The 19,558-nt window shown below is 43.9% G+C and overlaps 1 protein-coding gene across 4 annotated transcripts in view; it reads left to right on the top strand.

The window, feature by feature from the left end:
* The first annotated feature begins 1,503 nt into the window (after nucleotides 1–1,503).
* Nucleotides 1,504–19,558, top strand: part of TMEM108 (transmembrane protein 108) — a 325,972-nt gene continuing 307,917 nt past the window's right edge. For 3 of the 4 annotated variants that reach the window (XM_070238159.1, XM_070238158.1, XM_005600936.4), the window contains exons 1-2: nucleotides 1,506–1,625; nucleotides 8,575–8,693. The gene's annotated coding sequence lies outside the window, so the exon portion shown is untranslated. Of the gene's footprint in view, nucleotides 1,626–8,574; nucleotides 8,694–19,558 lie in introns of all 4 variants that reach the window. The other variant, XM_005600937.4, reaches the window with a different exon arrangement.

Here is a 19,558-nt window from a genome sequence, read left to right on the forward strand (position 1 = left end):
CAAAATCTATTTCCTTAAAAGATTCATTGTGCAGCCAAGCCTGAGAACCACTAGTTTAATGATAGCAAAAGAAACTTTGAGATTTTCAACGATATTTTTCTTGATTAGACATTTCTTGACTCCTGCTGTAGCCAGAATCGTTGTTGTGCTACACTCAATGTGTTCCCTGAAACTCTGAATCTTGTGCTATGCCATCTCTGATAGAGACACTGTGGCAGAGAATGTCTGAGATTGCTAAGTGTGCTTCACTTCTGAGGCTGATAAGCCAGAGAGCCCAAAACACACTGACAAGAGTGAAGTTTTCTCTAAGTGGCAGTTTGATCACCCTGATGAAGAGTGAGAGAAAACTGCGTGAAGCAGTGTCATGCCACATAGTCTGAGGAGCTGGGGGAAGAAGATTTTGGAGAATTTAGCACCCAGATCTTTGAATCACTTTGGCACCCTCTTGGATAATAAGAGCTTAGCTATGCTGAAAACAGATTCTAGCTGGCCCATTTACAAATACTTAGGTTTAGGTTAAGTTCGAGAGATGGCAGAGGCACTGGGCTTCCTGACTTCCAGACTCTGGAATTACTGACAGAAGGACATCTGGACAATTTTTAAGATCCCCAAGATAGGTTACTTTGCAATCTCTCTGGCTTATGCCTGAATTGCCCAAGATGCTGTGACCTATATGTGACCCATATGCTTCTTCTTTGCCCGTGTAGTTCTTTGAGAGTGTAAGTTTCCAGAAAGCAGAAACAACTTATGTTGCTTCTCTGGCCAAGAGTATAGCACAGTGCCACTCAGACACACATGCCTGATACTTCAGATGACCTAGTGTTCTCTCTGAGGAGCATTCAGTCCCCACTTCTAGTTTCCACACTTCAACCACCAAACTGGCACAGGTTGCTGCCCCATAGACGAAGGATGCACGATGTGAGAGTTAAACACGCCTTCCCTCGGCTGGTGACCAAACTATGAGCGTCATCAGGGCACCCCATGTTTAGTCAGTAACTAAAATGCTTCCCATCACTGGAGGAAGGAAAAGAAAAGGTCTAGAAACTTTCAGATAACATAGAGCAGGAGCGATAACCACATTTTCTGACAACTGCCTCTAAAATCTTGCTACTCAAAGCGTGGTCTTTAGCCCAGGAGCATCATCATCACCACCTGGAGCTTGTTAGAAAGACAGACTCTCAGGTCCCCATCTCACATTTACTGGATCAGAATCCTCCTTTTGACAAGATATCCAGGTGCTTTCTACTTATGTTTAGAATTCGAGATATCAAGTGACCTAGCAATTGATCAATCGAGCGCCCCTCAGTCCCCGAAAACAGAGACTCAAGCCTTTGTGCACGCCTCGCACTCGCTCCACTCGGTAGCAACCGAACCCCTAGGGACATCGGAGCGGGCGCTGCCGAGGGCAATTTGGTGATTGGCTGGTCCGACCACGTGACCGGCTCTGGGCCTCCCGTGCTCCCGGATTGGCTCTCGCGGACGCTGACGGACAGGGCAGGGGAGGGCCAAAGCCCTGTCTGACGGGCGCGCGCGGGGGCGCGAAAGCACGAGAGCGCGGCTGCGCGTGCGCTTGCGGCGGGGCTTTCTCCCGAGCCGTCGGAGGGAGCCGGAGCGCTTCTCCCGAGGTGAGCGCAGCCGCGGGGCGGCCCCCTGCCCCTCCGCGGGCGAGCGCGGGCGAGCAGGGTGGGCAGGGGCAGGCGGGGCTCGCGGGGCTAGCGGGGCGGGCAAGGTCTGGGGCCGCCTGCCCGAGGAGCCCCGTTTTGGAGGGCTATGCAGATCCGAGCTCAGCCACCCTCCTCGGTGCCTCGGTTTCCCTTTTCTTCCCCCTACTGCACCTCCCCGTTTTCCTCCCCGCAGTGGCGGGTGCACCCGAGGGGAGTTGCCCACCTGGCAGCCTCGCCTCCGCCTTTGTTTCCCGCCGGGAGGGCTGCTGGCATCGGCCCCCTCCCCAGGTAAAGGTTGAGCGCGGGGAAGACGTGGGCGTCACGGGCGCCAGACCAGGGCTGGGGCCGGGAAGAAGATGGCTTTAATGCGGTGGGACCTGTCACATGTGAGAACGAAGAAAAAAATGTAGTGTCACTTTGGCCAAGCCGCGGGACTCGAACTAATCCGGCGGCGGGGAGCGCAGCCGTGCGGGCGGGGTGGGGGCTGCCCGGCGGATGAGCCGGGTGCCGCCCGTGGGGGGCTTCCCGGAACCCGGTCGCGGGCTCTCGGGCCGGAGTTGCACCGAAATTGAACGCTTTCAGCCTGCCGAAGAAATCCAGAAATTCGTTAAGAGGCGAAAAAAAAAATTTTTTTTTAAGCAGTTGGGCACTGGTGGAGCAGGTCTCAATGAGAGGCTACAAAAAGGAATTACAGATACAGCGAAACTGATGACTGGTGAATGGGGAGGAGGGAAATGCCTGCAGTGAACTGCAGACCAGACCATCACAGGAGATTCTTTTTCAAGAAGAAATGGGTTTTGGGGTGGGGTGGCTGGGTGGGAGGTGGTGGTAATCTCTGTAAACTGGGGTTTTTCTGGGGCTGCTGGCGCTTCCTTATTATCAGCGTGATAATGGGCTGTAGGAAGAAGGGACAGTAGGGTCTAAATTACACCTGTTCGGACCTCTTTAATTTGAAAAGTGCTTGTGTAAAGAAGACCATTTGGATGCCCAAAGCGGTGCAAGTGTTGGGGCCGGGTGGGGGGATGTCTACTTTAAGTCATAGTTGAAGAGGGAGGGTGGATGCGAGGCATCCCGTGCCTCTCTCTCCTTCTCCATTTCCCTGGACCTGCAACAGCAAGGGCATCCTGGACGTCTTATAATGAAATATGAAAAGGCCCTTCAGTTTTCCAGTACTTAACTAATTTGTTGGATGTATCTGGTAGTCTACTTGGTAAGAAATTCAACTAACTGTCATTAGGAAGATTTTACTGTATTCTGGAGTTTTGCTGTCATCCATTTAGAACTTATTCTGGTAGCAAGTGGACAAGAATCTCTCCTCCTGAGTCCTCAGAGGCATCCGGATGCCCCTTCAAAGCCCCTTCTTGCTCTTACCTTCTCCCTACAAAGTTTTGTTTCTTTAGGAAACAATGTGAATTTTTAAACGTGTAAGACACACCTCATGCCTATGAAATGTCTGTGCTTGCTAAGAAATTAATTTACTTGGCAAGTTAAAACAAATTGAAGAGGGAACACTTAAATTTGTTAGGGAGAATCAGAACTAACATTTATCACCTGCGGCAAATCAACTTTCGGTGGTTTTCTGAGGTGAATGAAAGTAAAAGAAGTTGTTCCAAAGCTTGTTGGGACCATAACAAATGACCCTAGCAAAGTGAAATATAGATTGTAACGTAAAGGAAATTAATGAGAATCAGTTAAAAATTTGTCAGTAATTTGTTTTTTAGCTGGTGTACAATGGGGGGAGGAGGGAATTCTGAGGGTCGGGTAGGTGGTACAGTTTGAAAAGGTATATGCTTTTATGTTTAGAGAGGAAAATGTCATTTTATATAAACTACACAAAGGGCATGCAATGTTTATGTTTAGCTTCTGGAAGGGAGGCAGGGGTTTTGAAAAGGTTGAGAGACCCAAGATTACTTAGGGGAAACAAAGATTGGCAGGCTTAGTTCATCTTGCGGGAAGCAGTGTACCTCAGTGACCCACAGGACAAGGGTTTATTCTCTGATTCAATAAAAGCCCACTAGTGTTACTTTCAAAGCAACAACAGAATCATTTCCTTTCTGTCGTTTCTGTCCCCTGGGTCAGGGACGGGGAGGACGGAGAGCGAATGAGAGAGATTAGAGTCCGACCTGCATGCCTAAGCAGTAGTGTCCTTTGAGCAGGATCTGTGTCACATTGTGTAAATATAAGAGCCTTCACGTTGAGAGGGGTCTGGGCACTTTCCCCAGGACACTTACTGTAAGATAGAACTGGATAACATTGCCACAGATGGGGACATGGGTGAAATCACTTGATACGGAAGCACTGGGGGGAGAAGAGAGCCAGGACAAGTTTAATTCAGTGAGGCTCTACTGCTTGCCTTTGGAGAGCCTTGAGGAGGCATTTCGGCGCAGAGCTGCCTCGTTAGTGGGTAGGCTGGCGGGGCTTTTTATATGGCTTCCAGAGGACCTGCCCTTCACGATGGAGGCTTCTGTGGCGGTTCTCTGTCTCAGGTTGTCAGTATCTGTTATATGCTTGTAATGTGCTCTGGAAAAGAAAGGCTGACAAAGACACAAATCTAGGCTCCCATTCTTTCAGCTCCTTGGCTCAAGTCACCCACAGGCTTCCAGAAAACAAGTTGTGCCCTCCCTACCAGTAGATGGCACTGCTGTCTCTGGGAATTCCTGGAGGAGGTGAACTAGGGAGCTGGCAGACCAGTGTGTTGCCTCTAGTCTAGAGGACTTTGAAAGGCTGTGTCAGCTCTCAGTCAAAAAGTATCTGAAAAAAATAGTTGCCAAAGCCAGAACTGTTCATGTAAGGTGGGAATAACGTGTGTTGTGGGGATTGAGGAATGGATGTGATTACTTTGTTGCTTGTGTGTGGGGGAGAAGGCAGAGGGTAAACTGACAATTAAACATCATAGCCCAGGTTTTGAAAACACTTGGCATACATGTTGTTAATTGAACATGAGGTTGAAATTATGGTCTGATCAAAATTCCCAACAACTTCATAGTTTTTAGTTCTTTGCATGTAAAACTAGCCTACACATGTAGAGGGGACTATGGAAATATACCTGTGACTTATTTTTGGTCTTAATCTTTTTATTTCTTTAATTTTTATTTTATTTATTATATATTTGTTTGGTGAGGAAGACTGGCCCTGAGCTAACATCTGTTGCCACTCTTCTCTTTTTGCTTGAAGAATATTGTCGCTGAGCTAACATCTGTGGCAGTCTTCCTCTGTTTTGTATGCGGGATGCTGTCACAGTATCACTTGATGAGCGGTGTGTAGGTCTATGCCTGGGATCCGAACCTGTGAACCCATTCTTCCACCAGGCCGGCCCCTACATGTGACTTTTAAACCTGGTCAATATCCAATAATTATATGCTCTGAAGATAGTGGTGAGTATATTAGTAAAAATAATGCTGGTTAAGTAATTACTGTACTTTAGGGCTATCCACAGAAGGTGGGTCAAAGTTATTCTGAATCAGTTTCTTCTAAAACTTGAAAATTCCTAACAAGTATTTTAAGATTTTCTTAACTAAATGCTGTCCTTTCAAGACAGTATTAACAATCCAAATCTTGCACTTTGGTTTTATTGACCTTATTAGCCAGGATTCATTCATCCACTCCCCTCTTTTGAAGTAGCTGTTCTTTGTTCTTAACTGCTCTTCGAGATGGATTTTGCAGCCATGATATTTAAGGGGGTGGGTGCTGTGGCCAGTGGTTAAATGGTTACAGTGTATGTGGAGGCCTCAGTTTTGACCCTGCCTGAGGGATAGGACGCTGCCTCTGGTGTCATTACCCCAGTCACCTGCTTCCTTGTGCTCTTCCCATCCTATGGCTCAGCTTGTTTGAGGTTTATTTCTGTCTCTCTTCAAGTGAACTGCTGAGCTGGTTTTCACTGCCAATGCCGAATCCTAAAATCCTGCCGGTGCTATATGGCAGTAGTCACAACAGTCCATTAACATTGCCTTGTTATGTGACCTCAGGTAAATCTCCTTGCCTTTCTGAACCTGAATTTCCTCACCTGGTCACTGGGATCGCTGAGGTGGCGCATGTCTCTTAAAATCCCTTCCGAGGCAATAATTCTATGGCTAGGTGATGCTCATAAGGTATTTCTGAAGCCTGTGAAAAATTCTCATCTAGAAGGTATTTTCATACTGTGAACCTGGGGTAAAAAGAAATCTCACTAATATTTCTTCCTGGAGAAATGATTGTGTATTGTCTCAGAATTGTAATGATTCAGAGTCGGAAGAAACCCTAGAGATAATTTAACTCAACCTTCTTATTCTATAGACAGGGAATTTCAATTCAGAGCCGAGTGACTTGACCAAGCTAACACAACTAGTTAGTGGCAGTGAATTACTTAGAGAACTAGGACCCAAGCTTGGACTCATCTCAGTCTTCTCTCCTCCAACGCTGCCTTTCTTCACCTGCAATCAGGACTCAGAATATGCTGTGTCTACAGGGCTGGAGCCAAGAAAATTCTGAGTAATTCCTTAATGGAGGATTTTAAAGCCACAGTATGAATAGCATTGAGTTTGGGCAGAAATTCAAGGTCGGGCTTTTCTTTGCAGCTCATTCTTCACTGCCTGATCTTGATGATTCTTTACTGTGCCTCTTTGGGTTTTTAAAACTTTTCTGCATACTGTTTCCTGTAAGAGAAAGCTTTCATCATCCTAGAAGAGTCATTCCCCAATCAGATGTTCTTAAATTGGGTCCTGGAACTCTGAGGTCTGTGTAGATAGAGGAGTATTTCTATGTAATTGGCTTCCTTTGTAATCTTATATATTTTATCTTATACATTTAAAACATTCTGAGAAGGAGGTCCTTTGGCTTCAACAAAGAGGTCCATGGCACAAAAATAGGGTAAAAATTCTAGAGTAGGTTGTGGAAAATTGCCAAGATGGGAGAATTTTTGAGGAGCTAAAGACACTGTGCTGGAAAAGGCTTGGGGGGTGGACAGAAGTAAACCTGTAGAAGTTCTTAGAACATTTAATCTTTATTAAAATGTTTAAAATTACATGCTAAATGAAGATGCTAATAATAGCATTTTACCCATCTTAAATTAATAATGGATATGCAAGTATTGATTTCCATTCATCTTTCCTTGCTCAATAAGTACTCTGTAGTTTCACTAAAACACTTTCAAATTCACGTTGCTTTATTGGAGATGACATGCATACTAAGAGGCTTCCCTCTCCCCCAATCTGGTTTGAGTTTCAGATAGTCAGTGCCTTTCTGACTCATGACTTGGGGTTTCTGACTCCTCTCTTTCACTTCAGAGGTCCTACATTTCACATTTTACTATAAACTCCTAGGACCCATGATGATCACGAAGATGCAAAATAATTTACACGTCAGGGGGAGAAAGTCTTGAGTCTCTTCAAGATTATTTGTCCCCAGGGTTTACCACAGAAACGGCTGCTCCTGCTTGGCTGCTTATTTTATTTCCCTTTTCTATTTGAAATCCAAAATTCTCTTTTTCAAATTATCTCCAAATAGGAGTGATTCAGTTTGTACATATTGAAAATAAAAATTCTTGTTTTTACCAGAAGGTGTACAGAAGTTAATCTGTGTTCGTCACAATGTTCAAGAACATCTACTTGAAATCTCTTGATGGCTGTCCTGTGACACCTTGTCTACATTTGGTACCATGGTGACCCAACCTGGTGAATGCCACCTTCTGGTACCTCTTTGGGTATGGGCCAGGATAGTATTTGTTCTTCCTTTAGTAGAAGAATAAAAATTACCCTTCTTCGGAAGGTTATCAGTTGAGTTTATGTAATAACAGAAAGTCAAATTTCTGCATTTGAATCCCAGCACACTGCTGAGTTATGTGAGATTCTGAGGGCATCATTGACTTGTCTGAGTTTGTTTCCTTCTCTGGAAAATCAGAGGAGAGAGTTGTGACCACTTAAATTCTTTCCATTTTCAGAATCCTGTGACCCTGTGAAATTGTATCTGGTCCCTAAACTAAATATATCCTAAAAATGCTGACTAGTTGGAAATTCATTTATAATCAGTTAAAGTCGATGCCAGGATAATTCTTTATATCTGCAAATCACTTTGTGGTTTACAAAAATATTCTCTAATTCTTTCTCTCTTTTGTGCTTAAAGTGTGGCCAGAGAACAGCAGCGTTGGTACATTGGGAACTTGCTAGAAATGCAGAATCTCAGGCCTCGCTCAGAACCTGCTCAGTCGGAATCTGCATTTTATCAAGATGCCTGGAAATTATGCATGCTCATTGAAGTCTGAGAAGGGCTGCTTTGTCTCATTTTGAGTCTCACATTGACCCTATGAGGGAGGCAGGGTGTTTTACAGAGAAGACGGCCAGGAAGCCAAGACTTAGAGTTGTTAAGTAACTAAGTCAAGGTTACGGTGCTAGTGTCTCACCCAGAACTCTAAACCTAATGCTGTCTTCTTGGTTGGGCTAGAGCCAGCCTTGTATGATAGAGACTGACTGCTAGCTGCCCAGCAGCCCATTGGCTTAGCTGTGGCTATGTGGCTGAGTTCTAGCCAACAGAACGTTAGTGGAAATGGAAAAGTGTTGTGATCCACTTGAGGAAAAGAACACAAAAAGAGAGAGCGTGTGCCATGTGAGTTCTTCCATGCTGTTTTCTACTCTTGGCTGGCTGGAATGGAGAGGACTCCTAGGGTAAGCTTGGAAATTGTTTTGTAGATGGTAGGACTTTTGTCAGCCTGAGTGCCTGCATCAGTGCGTTGAGGAGGGCCACTCTACTGACTGACCTGTCCACTGTCCATATGTATACAGGACCCAGAAATAAACTTTTATTGAGCTTGAGGTATCATGTGCATTTGGGTCTACTTGTTAAACACTTATCCTACTCTAACAAACTTGCTTGACCAGTGGCTTGGGACTTCAGCTTGTAGATCCTTTGGCCTAACACATTCATTTTTCTTCTTTGGCAGTTGGTGATCGATTGGTCGTAATCCAACATGCAGAAGTGAGTGAGTGGTGAAAAGCAGCAGAGCTGATGGGTTGTGAGGATGTAAGTGCGTTTGAAGGCTCTCACACCCTCTACTCCAGGGTAAGTCAAAGGCATTCTCTGATTTTATTTTTTCTGGTTTTACTAAGTCATAGAGGCTCTTGTCTCACCAGCCTCTTGGAGTCAGTGCAGTGGGGCGCCCTGTCTGTGAAAGATTCCCAAAGCCTTTGTTGATTCAACTTATAGACACCACGCAAATCAACAGTTATGAAAACTGTGATGAGGGTGATGGGGTGGATTCTGTGCAAGGAAATAGTTCAACACAGGAATTTTTAGTGAGTTTGTATGGGATGTGATTGACATGGGAGGAGGTGTTGGGTCCTCCTGAGATATACTGTAAAGAAGGGAACAGGGCCTTTGATTGTCTTTTTCTTGTAGCCATATCATATTGTTAGCTCTGCTGGCTCCTATTCCCCTCTTCTAGCATCCTCTTCCATGGATCACTTTGCTTAACTTTTCCTTCATTAATCACTTTTTTCCCGGGAATAAAACAGCTTTCCAGAGAGTTGATGAGTCCCACCTTGGTGGCTAATAGCACTAGCAAACACATGGCTCTGCCCTTTCCATTTTATTTTATCCACTGTCACTGGAAGTCACATGTCGTTTCACTCCTCGACTATTCCCAGTCCCTAGTGCAATGGGTGTGGGCATTGGGAGCATTATAATCAAAGTAGGCTTTAGATTTTCATTTGTGCTGAAGATTTTTGAGACCAGGAGGAGAAATTCACTTGGTTTGGTGTGCCCTTCTCAGAGTACAGGTGCAGGTTCAGGAAAGAAGGGTGGGAAGAACATCACATCCTTTCTGAGCTTCCAGCTTCTAGAGCGTAAACTAAAACCAGACTCCTTGAAGAGAAAATTATAATTAATACAAATGTAAGCAGAGCTAAAGTTGGTTAGGAAAGAGGGAGGTTAAAAAAGTACTCCACTGAAAAACTGGATGGAGAGTTGTTTTAAGCAGCTCATTTCAATACTTGCCAGATAATGTCCCATTACCCAGGCTCAGACAGAGGGCATCCAGAAAGGCTGATCTCCTTCGATGCCTCCCATGGCTCAGTAATGAGTTCAATTTACTGAACAAAATAGACAATTAGGGGCTGTAGATCTCTGGAGATTCCCATAAGCATACATCATTGCTGCTCTGGAGTGATGTACGTGCTTAGAGATAAGCAAAGCAGAGAAAAGGCAGCTGCAGAGCACGTCAGCAACTGAAGAGTCCAGGTGAGCAGCCAGACCCAGACCATAGCTCAGCACCTGGAGGTTGCTAAAGAAAGGACCTGTTCTTTGCTAAGTTTTCTCCTTAAAGGAAAGGACCTGGTCTTTGCTAGCTTTCCTCATTTTCCTCTGTGGCTCCCATGTATCTTCTATTTTAAAAGTAACTAAAGAGCCTAGCATGCCAGAAATAGCACTCGACTGGTATGTTTCGGTGCAAATACTGTACAAGGATCAAATTGTAGAGGGAGCAATTCTTTAACTATTGATTATGGGGCCACAAAAAGTCATCCTAGAAATGCCAGAGGAGCAGGGGTTCTCATCCTGGCACTGTTGACATTCTGAGCCAGGCAAGTCTTTGTGGTGGGGTCTGCCCTGTGCATTGTAGCATGTTTAGCAGCCTCCCTGGCCTCTACCCACTAAATTCCAGTAGCACTCCCCCCACAATTGTGACAATCAGAAATGTCTCCAGACATTGCCAGTGTCCTCTGGGGGAAAATTGCCCCTGGTTGAGAACCACTGCTGAAGGAGTGCAGTGATTTAGTCCTGCTTTGAGTTTCTCTGCGACTGTATCTTAATCATTTAGCCTCAGTTTAGTACAGTTTTCCTGTCTGTGAAGTAGACACAGCGTTAATAACTCAGTAGCCTAAGGAAGTGATGTACACAGTGCTGTGTGACTACCTGGGGGCTCTATAAATGCTAGGAAACGATACCTGTCTCCCCAAATTTCTGGGACCCAAGGATCACTCTTAATCCTTGTGAAGGCAGTAACTGAGAACAGTGAGAGTTTGGAGACGGGCAAAGGGTTAGTGGTATGGGAATGGTGGGCAGTACTGGATTCTGATTTTATTTGCTCTTCTTCTGGTTCATTCAAACAGTGTATTCTGGATGAAGGCTTTTTTGTGAAAGTTAGGAGAGGGGAGTGTAGAGGAAGCAGAAAGAAGGCTGTTCCGAAGAGCAGCCAAGGAAATTGCTTTTGATGGGGTCGTCTTTTCATGTTAAAGTGACTCATGTAGTTAGACCAAAGGACATAAAGAAGTAACCCTCAAAAGAAGAATATCTTCCCAAATGACTGCTGATCCTAGAACAGATTTTGCAGGTAATACAATAAAGACCAGAGAATGTTTGGAGAAATCTGTTTTTATTCTAGCACCTTCATGTTTGTTTCTTCTGTTTGGGAACGTGGAAGGAGGTTATGCCCTTGGAGTGATAAGTAAAATGCTTTAATATGACACATGTTCTTTTGATAACTCTTCTAGAACTGTTGGAAGAGGCTGTGGCTCTGACCTGGACCTGAAGTCATCATGTTATTTTCATAGAAAGCCTCAGTTGACTTTAAGGGCTGGTGCCGGAATTGGATGTGAATTGTCCTGTTAGGGTTGAGTCCAGCTGTGCTGTGTTTCTGGTCCCTGTAATTATTAGAACACTCACAAAATTTACGACAAATACACTCTGTCTTGGATCTCATGTGGAGAAGCCATCTTAGTTAGCCTTGTTTATTTACATTCTGTTATACATTTATAATCATAGCTTTAAGCAAAACTTATAAGAACGTTTGAGAAGGATACTATGTACCTTGGAAAAAGAGACACTTTAGCAGAAAGGTGACAAGTGAAGGAATCTCCACTTTGATGGAGGTGCTGGTGTTTGAATGTTGAAGGTTTTATTCTAGCGCTACTCATAGTGTGGCCTTGGACCATTGGCATCCGAATCAACTGGGTACTTGTTTGAAATGTTCAGACCTGCTGGATCAGAATCTCTGGGAGTGGGCCTGTCGGTGTTCTAGCAAGACCTCCAGGTGAGGCTGGTGGATGCTAAAATTTGAGAAGCATTGCTCTCATGGTTTCTGATATTGTAACAGCTTACGAATTTTGTCTTTATGTTTGCAGTGGAGAGGGCACTGAGAAAGTATTTTTCCAGATGGTCAAAAAATATGTAAGGATTTCTTGTGGTAACCTCTTAGATCATTTTCCCAAACCATGGTCTAAGCCTTATCCTGCATTATCCAATTCAGTAGTCACTAGCCATGTGTGTCTATTTTTATTCAAATTAATTAAAATTTAAATAAAATTGGAAATTCAGTTCCATGTGTGCACTGGCACATTTCAAGTGCTCTGTGGCCACATGTGGTTAGTGGCTACTCTCTTGGACAGCACAGACCCAGAGCACATCCATCATCAGAGGAGATTCTGTTGGACAGCACTGCTTTAGTCCGTAAGGACCCTATTTGTCGGAAATCCACATTTGTAGTGATAACTGCTCTTGTTATAACAAGACCTCACCTCGTATAAAACAGAATTGCGTTTTGGACTTCTCCGTCCTGGGGAGCTATGCAGTCTGTGAGTGTAATTTACTGAACTTTTTACCCGGCTGTGGCATCTATCTGTTCCAGAAAGTGCCATGGGCTTGTCTCTCTGACATAATCGAGTGCACTGCCTCTAAAATATTTGTCCTTTAGTGCAAGGCTGCTGAGCTGTCTCTTTCCATTTGGTCTCTCCACGCCCTGACCCTCGGTGGTGAAGCTTGTTTGTGCAGGATGTCCCTTTTGATATTGCTTAGGGCTTAACAAAGAGTCTTGGAGAGGTGGTGAGAGAATTTTCATCACCGATTTTTCCAAGCCCCAGCATGGTTCAGAAAAGTGTTTCATAAGAGGGTATTAATTCACAAGCTTAACCTGTGAGGAGTTATCCCCTGAAGAATTAGTCTCTGAAGCAAATTTTCCAACAGATATATTACAGCACAAATTTACTAATTAAGCCCTTTAGCACATGGAAGAATTTTCAGTTGATATTATCTATTACTATTACTAATATTAGTTGCTCAGAAATTATAATTAGAACAAATGAAAATATGTGGCAATAAAGATGCAATTTTTAAAAGCTGTAATTTAAATCTAACTGAGCCCAAGATAGTTTTGCGTGGTGGAGGGAATGAGAAGAAGGAGTTTGTGTGCCGTGAGTATTATGCTGGAGGTGAGGGGAAGGTGGTGGCGGGGGGCTGAGACTGATCACTTCTGTGGGGTGCGTTGCTTGTTCTCCTAGTCCTCTTCTCTTCAGTTAGCCTTTTCCTGCGTTTGTCTGCTTCAAATGATGGAGGGGGCCCTGTGTTTCTCAACGGAGGTGCTGTTGGCATTTTGATAGAATGATTCATCATCGTGTGGAAGTTTCCTGTCTGTTATTTAGCATCCCCGGTCACTAAATAACCATATCATTTTGACTAAGTCATTGAGTCAACCGGTATGTCCCCCCACAGTTCCAAATAACCTGCGATCGAGAATCACCGGCTGCTAGAGGGATGAGTGGCCTCTTTTTCTCAGGAGGCAGGAGTAATTAGAGTTGGGGAAGGTGCAGGTGCTCTGAGGGGCTGACTCATTAACTTTTGATAAGACCTGACCTTTTCCTAATGCTAGAACTGCCTTGGGAGCCAATTTTATTCTATGGGGACCAGAAGAATCAGATTTTGCCAATGCAGAAATTACCCCGAGACTTGAAATCAACCTGAAGTCGTAGAGGGGAATCTGTCAGTGCCACTGAGGTTGGAGAGATTACTGAGGCTCCCGTAGGATGGTGGGTCTTCATTCTTGATTCACTGGAAGGAGATTGTGGTCTACATGTGGCAATGATCTGGGAGAGAAAATTCGACAAGAGCAATTTAAAAACAATCTAAGGGAGATAGGCTTTGCCAGCCATTTCCTTTCTTTGTGTGATCACAGATATGGGTGAAGTAGCCCCTAAATTTGTGGGATTATGTGTAGATGGGAGATCTGAGATTGTTTTATAGTTAAAGAGAAGTGTAGAACTTTCAGACTCTTGCCACGGGGTCCATATAAATGTCTTTGATCATAAGACCAGAAACTCGTTCAAGATACCTCGAGAAATGGAAGGCTTAAATAAGGATGGGTGAGAAAATAAAACAATGTCAGACACATGGCCAAGTGTGGGAAGAATCCCAGAGTCCTTTTAGGAGGAGAAAGAGCCATAGTCTGGCCAGAACTCAGAGACAGGACCTCACTCAGGACCGGAAAGATTGTTCCCGTCTGTTGCAACTCCAGGATGTGTCTGCATTAACAGTGGTTGGTCAATTCATATTCTACTTCACTACCATTAACATGGCTCAGCATATCCATTTTGGCTTCCTCTCCTTATGTCCTTCTGTTCTTGCTTCCCGTTATTGTCCCCTAACCTAACTGATGATGTGTGTATGGACTAAGAAAAAAAAGGAATATGATAGTTCTGTAGTAACTAGCATCCCTACTGGTCAAAGTTCTTATACCAGTAAATCTTAGGGGTATGGATGCCCTCTTGTGGTCCAAACAGCTGTGGCCTACGGCTATTGGCTTCAATAAGGACTGTGATCCTGGCAGTTTCTCTAGAAAGGAGCAACAGTGGGGTAGACTGATAGAACATGAAACCTCTCTAGTGTGAGGACCCTGAATTCTTAACTCCTGGAATCAATATAAGCAGTTTTTGTGGTTTATGTGTATAATAAAGAATTGCAAGATAATTTGCAAAGCTTCCATGTTCAGTAGCAATTGTGAGAACACCTGAATCCATCCTTTTGAGAAGACTGGCTACATCCCAGTGCCGACTGGTAGGGAAATTCTGGGCTGGATGATTGGGAAATGAGTTCTATTTTCCACATGAATATCTTCTTTTTTGCATCTGTCAAATGTGATTCTCTCAGCCACCCATGTATCCTACGGGAATAATGGCTAGGTGGCTGTCTAAATGTTGAAAGACGTTTTGACACCTCTGACAAGTGTTGTTCAACAACTGGGTTTGTAAGATTCCAGTTCTGACAAAGAAAAATAACTTGGCTTATTACTCTAAAGATAATTCCATATAGATGTTGTCATCTGGGGGATTACTGCCTAACAAAGTAGACTTAAAAATGTTTTGTGTTATAGTGTGTTTTGTGCATTTACCCCTAATTTTGGAGAGTTAGCTTCATTTGAACCAGTGATTGAGTGTGACTTTACAAGACAGTGCATTCTCATGTTGCAAGAGGCACTGACCTTATTTATGATTCTGAGTCACGGTAAAAAGGATGTCCTGGCTCCATGGACCCACACAGCTGTGAGTGGAGTGATCTGTGGCAGCACAAACACCCCATCAGTTCACTGAATTCAGTCCAGGCGCTCACATTTCTTAAGCAGCTGGAGCACGGTGGTACCACCTACAGAGAATCAGTATTTCCTTAGAGAGATGCAGCTTTTGTTGAAAGAAGCAGAAGAGTTCAGCGGGGCTTCTGCAACTGCTGGTTGAGGAAAGACTGCAGTGTTATTGAAGGGTGAGCGGGATCAGCCTCGTCCCTCAGCTGCTGGCTCCTGAGGTGAAGAGAGCAGAGATGAATCACTGGCCCCAGTTTCTCCTCTTCTGACTCTGTGAAGGTCTCTATCTCCTCTACTGAATTTTTTTTTTAAATGGGAAGGAGAGGGAAAAATATAGAATTGTATCTAATTAGTTTTAACATATATCTGTGTTTCTTCTGAGCAGGAAGATTTGTATATAGAGAACCACATGTTGCCAGGTTAAAATCTTCAATTTTAATTTTAAAGAAGTACTAATCTTACAGTGTAAACTAAAGATGAAGTAACCCAAATTTGTGCATGTGCAATTTTTACTTTAAAAAATAAAACAATTAATTTTGTTCTTAGAATCAGGAATTAATTTGCAGCCCTCCATGAAGCTTCTGTAGCGACAGTGAAGACATCTGTTCTCTCCAGGGTGTTAAGAGATGCTGAGACGGTCTGATAGACGGCCAAGAGCCCCGGATCCTGAATCCTGGGATTTTGTCCTGCCACAGGCCACATCCTGTGAGGTTCCTGGGGGACAGATGTGCATTGGGGGGCAAGGACTGTGGGCACAGATGCTTGAGGGCAGGACTGAAGCCCCCAGCCCTGGTGAGCTGCCCTGCCCTTCCAGTGATCCACAGGAAGGGGTGATTGTTCCTTCTTAGCTCTTTCCCTCCCAAGCCCGTCATTAAATCTTGACCTTCACCTTTCAAAGAAGTGAAGCTGTGGCCGAGGTAATATCGTCAAATGTGACCCATTTCTTATCGGCACACCCCCTTAAAGGAAGTTTCATGGTCAAGGAAGAAGGCAGATGGGCACATGCTTCCCTTAGCTATCAAATGCTGTCCCTTTTCCGTTGGAAAGAACACTTACTGGATCACTTTTGAAATTTTTGATTATTGGCATTAGTGAAATAATTGCCAAGCATTAAACAATAGGACATTATTTAGAGACCCCCCAACTTAAAAAAGAATGTTTTTACTTTGAGAGACCAAAATGTCATGTTAGTGTAGTACTTGATTTTAACTTTTTGTTCCTTCCAGTGTTTTTCCAAATGCGCTTCCGTCTTTCCCTCCTTCCATTAACCCTGTTACCTTGCTTAGATCCTTTAGTCCTTTTGCCCCATTTCTTACATCTTTCTCTTATTTCCAGAGTTCTCTGGTTCCCAGCTGGCTGCAGGGCACAGTGCTTCTTAACTGGACGTGAAGGCTATCCATAGTCTGACTCCAGCTTCCTTTCTACTCTTTCTACACACAAACTTCTTCTGACTCAAACTGGTCCTTAGTCCCACTCTCTCCTCCCTGCATAGAATGCCCTGTCTGATTTTTTTCAATGACCATTTGGTTTGGTAGCATTGATAGACCTTTGGCCTAGTAACCAGATCTTCATTTCCATCCTGTCTCCATCAGTTTTTAGAAATGTGACTTTTGGGAAGATGATTAATTTCTCTCAGCCTCAATTTTCTTACTTGTAGGGTGGGAGTTATATCTACCTTATAGGATGCTTGTGAGTGTGCTGCTTGGATACTGCATGCCTCTGTCCTTTTTTCTCCCTGTCCACCACAGAGCTCTGCGTGTCAGCTCATCATATAGTCTTGCTGATGAAGTTACTGACCATCAGAATTGCAGAGCTGGTCTGTAGCACAGTTCTTGATCAGCAGTCCTCTGCCTGCCACTTGATGCCTTCTCCAGCCACATCTTTCTTTGATGAGACCCCAGTACCCCTAATCCTATCAGTAAGCACCTAAACATATATTCTCCTCCCTCCACCATGATTGTGATCATTATGTTCATGGACACTCACGGTGTCCTGGTGTATCTGCCCACATCAGAAGTTGATAGCAATTTCAAGTCCACTCTATAGAAACTTGAGCGCTGATTTCTTTTCCCAACGTTTGTTTCCTTTCATGTAAAGTAAGATTTATCATGGAGATCAAATGCTATAATTATAGCTGTCATAAGGTATTCTCTTTAAAATAAAGTTTTCCAAGACCCAACCAACAAGATTTTTATTCCAAACATCATTTAATAAAATGGAACATGACATTAACAGGATTGCTTGTGCAAACCCTTGGAGTTCATTTAAGCAGACTCTGCCCCATATTGATTCTCAGTTATAACATGTTTAGCATGAATAAACCTGCCAGTGTTCTCAAACAATGGTGATGCTCTCCTGGCAGCTCTGCCTTCTCTAACTGTGGAGCTGAAAGCGTATCAGTGTTTCTTTTGTTCATTCTATTTAAATTATGATTTTCTACTTCATGCTCAAATGATTTAAGCTATGACTTAAGTCTATGTTAGGTCTATAAATCTTGGTTTCTTAAAACCTAACTCCTCCTGTCCCTTCTCACTCTTTCTTCCTCCCTTTTCTCCATTTTCCTTCTTGTCTCATGCACAAAATAAAGCTTTTACATTTTTTTCTACTCAAGATAACTTAAATGCTTGTATTGCTTTTCTACTTTGGTTTTTTTAGTTATTAGCATGGGCTGTAATTTCATCTACATATGCGTGGTTCTCATTGAATTAATTTTGGTTTTTTGCTCATGAGTTTATTGGTGAGAGACATAAGGACAATTGCTTGGATTCTTCTGCGTTCTTCGGTTATTCATGTGTTTCTAATTAGACCCTTACCAGTTGTCTAAATTTTGATTTTGTCCCTTTTTACCTCAGGCTTTTGAGGGAAATATATAAAAAGCATGAGAATTTTTGTGGTATGACAGGATCCGTCACAATATGTTGTTCTTCCCAGATCTCTCTTTTGGAGAAGAGTTAAGGTAGATTTTTTTTTTTTCTCATAATCAAAAAGATTATCTAGTGTAACTTTTTTGAATAGAGAAGTTTTACAGGCAGGCAACAGGAGCCCCTGACCTTCTCCCTCCATGAGCACTGATGGAGAGAGTGCCTGTGTCTGAGGGTGTTTAGAGGAGAAGAAAGGGAGGGTGGTAACAGGCAACTGTGAGACTGGGTTGCACTAAGTTACTTGTTAATCCTTCTGAAGGGGAGACAGCAGGGCCTCAGCTGTGTGTCCTTCCTCACAGAACTGTGCACAGTTAGAGGAAGCAAGAAATACAGCCTCTGAGCAAGTGGGATTTTTTTAAACTATTGATTTTGAGGTGTTTTTGTTTTTAAATTATAGGCACCAGGATAAGAAAAGCAAATAGGAGGAGAGGTGTGCAGCAGCTCAAATAAGTGCCTGCTTTGTTGACTTGTGTTAGGTCGGATAACCTACCTCACCTTCATTTTTAAAGAAACTTCTCAATTTCCTGCCCTCTGGGCTAATCAGGACTTTTTTCCTGCTAGCTCTCCCCTGCTCCCTCAGGATTTAGGAAGAAGAGCTGATGGGATCGGGCCCTGCCCAGGAAGGCTCCACAGCCCCTCCAAGGGTTTGCCCCTGAGGAAAGATGAAGGACTTGCATCTTGTTCTTCTTCACCTCACACCCTGTGCGACCCTCAGAATGGCTGCTGCAATCACATGTGCTCTCTCTGCTACGTCTTCTGTCTGGGGCTCCCTTCCTGGCTTTTCTTTGGCCGCAAGGCAGGCCTCTAAATGTTGTGGCTGCTCTCTTGTGCCCACCAGCCCTCCTACCCAGGGTGGAAGAGATAGGGGAGGAGTGCTCCTGAGGGGTGAGAGGCCCAAGAAGGGGACACTAAGAGACGCCAAGGGCAAAGCCCCGTGTCACACTTCTGCTCCAGGCCTCCCTGTTAACCTAGCTTTGCTTCTTTGGGTATAATAATTTGAGGCCACATTTTGGTACTGGGAGACTTTGTTACTTATTGGAATTTTTACGTCAATTACTTATCTCCACACTTAGACAACGAGGCCTCTGCAGGCGTGGATCATGCCATGGGCTTCTCTTGCATTCTTTATATTGCTTGCACTGTGGGAGGCACATGGCAGAGATCAGAATTATACGGGTTTCATTGCACTGATAACTTCTTGTATTCTGTCTAACTCATTCCCTTCACTTACCATTCTTATATTTTTATTCAATAACCACTTGCTTGGTTCTCCCTGGAGTAGCACTTATTTTTCTAGATGGGTCCAAATTCTTCATGCCGCCAAAGCAGTCTGTAGTAGGATTGATTTGGCCATATCTGACTTTGTCTGTTGAGCTGGATCTTACCATTTCCTCTCTTGTAACCCTGTGAAGAACCTGTAGGCTCAGGAACATGAGCCCCACTTTTGACTTAAGGGGCTTCCTTTCTCCCTCACTGCCAGGAGATGGAAGGGGCCTAGCTTCTTTCCATCAGGTCTCACTTGAATTGGCTGTGTGGCTGCAGAGAAGTCAGTTCACCTCTCCCTATAGTGTACTCTCATAATTTAGAGTCATCCCAACGCCTCTTACTCAGAGCACTCACTTAATCACTTGAGTTCTCCATCACACTGGTGAAGTCATTGTTTTCAT

The sequence above is a fragment of the Equus caballus genome, chromosome 16 (assembly GCF_041296265.1).
Source record: "Equus caballus isolate H_3958 breed thoroughbred chromosome 16, TB-T2T, whole genome shotgun sequence".
In the NCBI taxonomy this organism is placed as follows: Eukaryota; Metazoa; Chordata; class Mammalia; order Perissodactyla; family Equidae; genus Equus; species Equus caballus.